Source organism: Furipterus horrens, unplaced genomic scaffold (assembly GCF_987537825.1).
Source record: "Furipterus horrens unplaced genomic scaffold, mFurHor1.1.pri manual_scaffold_10, whole genome shotgun sequence".
Classification (NCBI taxonomy): Eukaryota; Metazoa; Chordata; class Mammalia; order Chiroptera; family Furipteridae; genus Furipterus; species Furipterus horrens.
Window position 1 is genome coordinate 27,010,115 of NW_028327180.1, and position 6,000 is coordinate 27,016,114.

The 6,000-nt window shown below is 35.5% G+C and overlaps 1 pseudogene; it reads right to left on the reverse strand.

Annotated features, from left to right (window-relative positions):
- Positions 1 to 414: 414 nt before the first annotated feature.
- On the reverse strand, positions 415 to 573 carry LOC149999399 (U2 spliceosomal RNA; annotated as a pseudogene).
- Positions 574 to 6,000: the final 5,427 nt, after the last annotated feature.

The following is a 6,000-nucleotide window of genomic DNA, read 5'->3' on the forward strand; positions in this document are numbered from 1 at the left end:
GTTTGTGTTTCAAAAGAAGACCAAACTGGCATCCTATAGACCTCAAATTATTTAATGATGCTTTTTAAATGCTTCCTCATTGAAATAACTTACAATTCAATTGATGTCAAGAAACTGAAAAGAAAACATGGTGGAGGCAATGAGATAAAAAGTCCCTGAGATGAATGGGTTAATGGACACTGCAAAGTAAATGTTTGTGAGATTTGTTCAAAGGTATTTATTGAATGTAACTATGTTTGCTCTATCCAGTTAAAGATATTTCACATGAATAAAAATTGACAAGTTTAAAAAGAACAGTTTAGCCATACAAAGATATAATGCCTGCAAAAACAAACAAACAAACAAACAAAACAGTTCATAGCTATGGTTAAGCTCTTCTCTAACTTAGTTTTCAATATTAATTTTCCCTCTCTAGCTTGGTCCCCCACCCCCACCTATGCATGAAATGGACAAAGCAAGCTCCTGTCCCACCTTCCTACTCAAAAAAGCCATTTAGTATAGAGGCTGTATCACATAATTAACTGATGAGAGCAGATACTACACCTGATCTTAACCAAAAGGCTGAGAAGCAATATTTTCTTTTCTTTTCCTTTTTATTTTTTATTTTGAGAGTACATTTATTAAAGTTGGGGACAGTGAAGGGCTTAGGATAGAAGAAGCTACAGGAGAGAAATGCTGTGGGTAAGCAGATATTAGCTCTGATTGTCTGGATTGTCCTCTCTCTCTAGATTTTGGAACTGTGGTTTTCCATGCCACTCAGTTCTCTGGTGGGTCTAAAAAAGTAGTTGATTTTCAGCTTGTCCAGCATTAGTCTTTTTGTAAAGGCAGGCATGACAACTTCCAAGATCTTTACATGTCAGAGTTGAAATAGAAAGTTCTACTTTTGTTATGTTCAAGAGAGCCAATATAAAAAAGTTTGAAATATTATTGGGCTTTAATTTTTACAGAAACATTTTTTAACTTAGGAAGAAAATGCTTTTGAAAATAAATACATATTCACTCTATACTAAAACTATCTTTTTAGAAAAAATTAAACATTTCAAGAGTTATATAATTTCAATTACTTTTGTATCCTCCTGCACTCCTCTCAGAAGTGTTTGACCTGGGTTGTGGAGAATATTGGAAAATTCAGCTACAGTTATAAAATCTTGTGCAAGTGTTTGACTTTAATGCCTCCTGTAACATCTACACAGACTCCCCACCTGGTTATCTTTACAAGATTCAAATATTTGATAAATATGAAATCATGACCTTGCATTAACATCAAATGGTATAGATTTGTCAATGATTAAAGTATACTTATCTCTACTATTTACAATACCAAATATCTGCATCGAGTCTATGAGAAGGTTGTTTACCATCTGCTTCTCTAGCGAGAGCAAATCATTTTCTGTGATGCATTTTCTTGGATTTGTATTAAATTACTTTTATTCCTAAGTAGGATTTTGTATTAGCAATAATAATTTCCTTAGAAGTTATGGAAAAGGAAACATCTGACATCCTCCATTTATAATAGAAATTTCTTCTCCCCCACATTAGAAGGGCCTGTGGCTCAGTCTTTTCTTTCTTAGGAAAAATAAAACTATAGCTGCCAAGTTAGGTATACTAAAAGAATAGCAAAGATGAAAAAAGAGACACTAAGGATTTTTTCCTTAAGTCTTACTCTTAAAAGAGCAAAGATCATTTTCCTTTGGCTATTCAAGATTATAGAATAGAGGGTACAGTGAAAAAGAACTAAAACATCCATGTTGAGATTCAGATACGGGGGCTATCACGAAGGTACGCACAATGAAGGAGCATGTCCCAGGTGACTTTTTCAAACCAATTTAACCATACGCTATATTTTTATGTATTAAATAAAGTCTAGATTAACACATTAACAAAATGCAGTGGTGAGCAAAACAGTTTAATATTTTGCCCACTGCTCTGTAATTAGTGAGACAGGAAATGATAGCCAAATATTTAATTAAAAACAGCCTAAGTGCTATGAGAGGGACATACAGAGAAATATGAGAACTTATAAAGGGAATCTGATCTTCAAAGGTGGGAGGTGGAACCTCCCAGAGGGAGTGAAGTTGGAGCTAAAATGTGAAGTATGCATGGGAAATGAATGGAGTCGTGGGGAAGGAAGTGTTTTGACAGAAGGAACAGCATATGTGAGCGCTCTGGGGACAGGAAACATAGCGTGTTGGAAGAACAGGAAGAAGGTGTACGTAGCTGGTGCAGAGATTGCAGAAAAAAAGAAATAGTGTCCTTGGCAATGTGTAAGAATGGTCTCACTCTAATCTGTGTTTAAAAACACAGTGATACAGGGAGGAGTCAGAGATCACCTTCTGTTTTCTCCACATCCACTTTAGACCCTGCAGTACTCTACTTGCTTCCCAGAAGGCATCGCCACCTCCAGGATGTAGGTAAAGTTGACTCCGTTGTGAGAAAGGTCCAGCCTCAGCCCCTTGAAGATCCTTCTATGGAGATTTCTTCTTCTTGTACTTCAGCAGTTAGAGAGAGCAAGAGGGATATTGACATTCTTCTGGGTCCCACCCTTCTTGCCTGCTCTAACTTTCTCTGCTGTATAAAGCCTTCCCTTTCTCTGCTGAAACCCTGAACAAAAGTTGAGCATGCTCCTTGTCTACTTTGTTCATGAATGAATTTAAGAGTTAGGATACTATATTGCAGTATTCTGTGTACATCTGTCTGCACTACTTGACTATGAACTCTGGGGATAAGAACAATGTATTACTCATTAGCAATTAATAAATATTTATTTAATGGATGAGAACAATAATGTTTATGTAGTCACTTAAGAGTTAGAAATTTGACATTGAATTCCTTCCTTTTAGGCTTTAACAGATGTGGGTAGCCCACTTGGCTGAGGGTCTCACCTTGCAATAATCACGGAAAGGTGGACAAAAGAGGTATTGAGTCAGGCCAGAAACAACTGCCAATACAAATCTACTGCCCTTGACTTTGGTTCCAAGAGTTATTTACTTTCCTATTTTCAAACAACAGTCTGAACTTCCTTTGACTGGTGTGTATTTTGGAGTCCAATTTATCACACCGAGTAGAGCTGTTTGTCCTTTGTCTGACCAACACAGAAAACGGCATACACTGAGCCACATGGTTCCACCTCAGCTGAGGACTGGGGCATAGACAAAACAGGACCCGGGTTAGGTGGAGTCCTAAGGTGCTTCCTATGATGTCATTCCTCATCTACTACTCCGAAAACACTTCGAGATGCAAGGGAGAGAGACACTTGTAGGGATAATCTTGAATTTACTCTCCGTTATTTTTCAACCAAATTTTGCACATACTTGACTGTTCTGCTAAAATTATAACATTTTGAACACACTATACACCTGATTATGACAAGCCATGATTTCAAACTTCTATCTCACTTAACAGAGTCAGTTTGAATGGGACAGACGTGAAATAGAGTAACTCTTCCTGTAGCAAACTGAGGGACATTTTGTTTTAGGGTCAATACTGACGTAAAACTGGGAATCATATCATGGTTATACTATCACATTTTCTACCATCAAAATTATTGATCAAAACATTAATATCAAAACACTTACAGGCTCTCCGGGCTGCCAGCTATTGTGTAAGCTGCACACTGCACAGCTCTAGAGAGCCGGTCACATGTACCATTCATTCAAGTGTGCAGTGTAACTCATAGTTTTATATAGAATCTCTGTAGCAATTTACACTAATTATTTTTTTTTTACATAAAGAGCCTTTTGTAAGTATCCATAAAATTTTTTCATAGCCAGGACTTAAGAAGTTGCTAGAAGATGAGTTTTAAGTGTGAACCCTACCAAGACACATATTATGTCTTGGTACAAAACACACTTCTAAAGGCGATATTTTCAAATGTGTTTTTACAGGACCTACATTTTTAAGTTCTCACATTATTGTGCTATGAACAATGAGATATTGTTGTATTTTTCCATAGAAGTCGGTCATTTTCATGCTGTCAGTAAGAACTATGCACTACAATCAAGTTGCCACAGGTGCCCAGCCAGGGGGTATAATATGATTGATACTCACCAAGCAACTTATTCCAACTATTGGAACCACATCCTACCAGACGCTTACTATTCAATGAAAAATGACTAAAATGAACCTATTGAAGATTTGACTTGAAAAGGGGATAGATAGAAAATGTGGTCTCACTGATGGAATGTTTAAACCAGAAACAGCTGCTTACTGTCAACTCGTTTCTTTCACAAATCTTGTTTCCTACTCATTACCACACTTTTTGCAAGGCCATGTAGAAGGTTTGAAATAGATATTTTGTCAGCACACATCTGCGTGATTTCAAAAGCTACATGGTGTGACTTTACAATTCAATTAGTGGAGTATCATTTGGAAGCGTCCAAAAGAATGTAAAAAAGAGGAAAATGCCGTTCAATAAGAGGCAAAAGGATGTATTCTAGAAGAATAATGATAACTTTCCACATTAGTGCATAATAAATGTCCATTTTGTTATTACTTTCCAAACAGTAATGAAAAGATTAGCTGAAATATAAAAAATAGGCTGTAGTCATGGAAGTGATAAAACAAAGTTTGCATAAGACTTAAAATCAACATATTCTTCCTTTCCTAAATTTAGAGCTTATTTGAAATGAGCATAGTGATAATTGCTAAATAAGCACTTAGTGATTAAGAATTAACAAACGATTTATTCCTTGGAGGACAGTGAAAGATGACAGAGAGAGTACTGATAGGACAGTAATAATTTGCAATTCCGTAAGTCGTGTTAATACCTGTGAAAAACAGATAGTTATCCACAGGTTTAGTGCTTACACTGTAAATTAAGTTACAAGGAAGGTGTTTTTTTTTTACACTCAAAGATAAAGTTTATAGACAAGATATATCTTCTATAGATGAAGTAGGATAAAATACATTTATTTATTAGTATTTATCAAGATGGTAAATAGGTTTCATCTTCTTGCTGACTCTTAAGTGACTGAAGGTGGACACTGTGTTGAGAAAGAGTGAGGACTCACTGAGCACGTGTACAATGATAGATCAGTGATGTTTGGTGTCAGGCTGGTGAGCGATGGCCCCTCACCCTAGTTTTTATGACCCCTAGAGTTAATGTGGCTTAGAAATTACCGGCAAAGACAAAATACATATGATGCTTTGTATACCCCTGACTCCCTATTTAACATTTTATTCTACAAAATTTAAAGAAATTTAATTGAATGTATAGAGGAAGGTTTATTTCTTTTCCCATCTAAATCATAGTACTTTCTATGGCATATGGTGACTTTCATAATGTTTTCATGTTTGGAACACATTTGTGATTGTGAAAATAAAGTGAAGAGATTATAGTGAACCGAAAGTGTAAGTCCTACTCTTGACATATTTTAAATAACACTTGACGTACAACCAAGAGTCTAAAATTTCTTATAAACTGCTTGGATAGTGGGTACTAGAGTGTTTTTAAGTTGGAGTTAACCAGAACAAAACACATAAACAATGATAATGAAGGTTGGCTCTAATCTATATAAATATAAATTGGTGAAAACTAGATTGTAATTACTGTTTGAAAATGTAAGTTATAGAATACACATTCACTGGAGCATTGTTTTTTTTTTCCCTCTGGATAAGTCCTCTAAAATTAATTTTTCAAAAGCATAAGTATGTTCAAAACTTTTGGTTAATACTGAGAGCTCCACAAGAAAGATTACTGAAAACTGAAACTTTGGTGACATAAATTGGAAATTTTAACTATTTTGCCACCATTCAAATGTATCTTCTTGAAAGGAAAAATACAAAATTAGGGCTGGGGTAGGGCCATTGTTAATTCATAGATAGGTAACAGACACCTTCAAAATGAGCAATGTGTGAAAAGAAGTCTCACTCCAAAAGGACTTCTGAAAAGTTCTAGTTTCCTAAGTTTCTATTTAAAAGGAGCTGACCCTTATCTGATAGTCGGTTTTCAAAGGAAAAATGAGTCATATCAGAAATGTTGTCAATTTTGCTTTTATGAGC